Raw genomic sequence first — 268 nt, 5'->3', positions numbered from 1 at the left:
CTAATTTTCGTGTTGTTTTTCTATGAGTGTATGCATCCGTGTGTGACATGTATGTTTTGATTGTGGTGTATCAAATCAAAGTTTACTGGTCGCGTACACAGTTTAGAAGATGTTATAGCGGGTGAAGTGAAATGCTTATGTTACTACCTCCTAACAACGCAGTAAAATGTCATACAAGTACACAAATAATCACATAAAACAACACAAGTAATCAAGAAATGTCAGAACAAATCCAATTAACAACCCAAATTGCATTTGTAACAGTAAT

This window comes from Salmo salar, chromosome 01, assembly GCF_965601325.2.
Source record: "Salmo salar chromosome 01, fSalSal1, whole genome shotgun sequence".
Lineage (NCBI taxonomy): Eukaryota > Metazoa > Chordata > Actinopteri > Salmoniformes > Salmonidae > Salmo > Salmo salar.
This window is presented reverse-complemented; position numbering follows the sequence as displayed.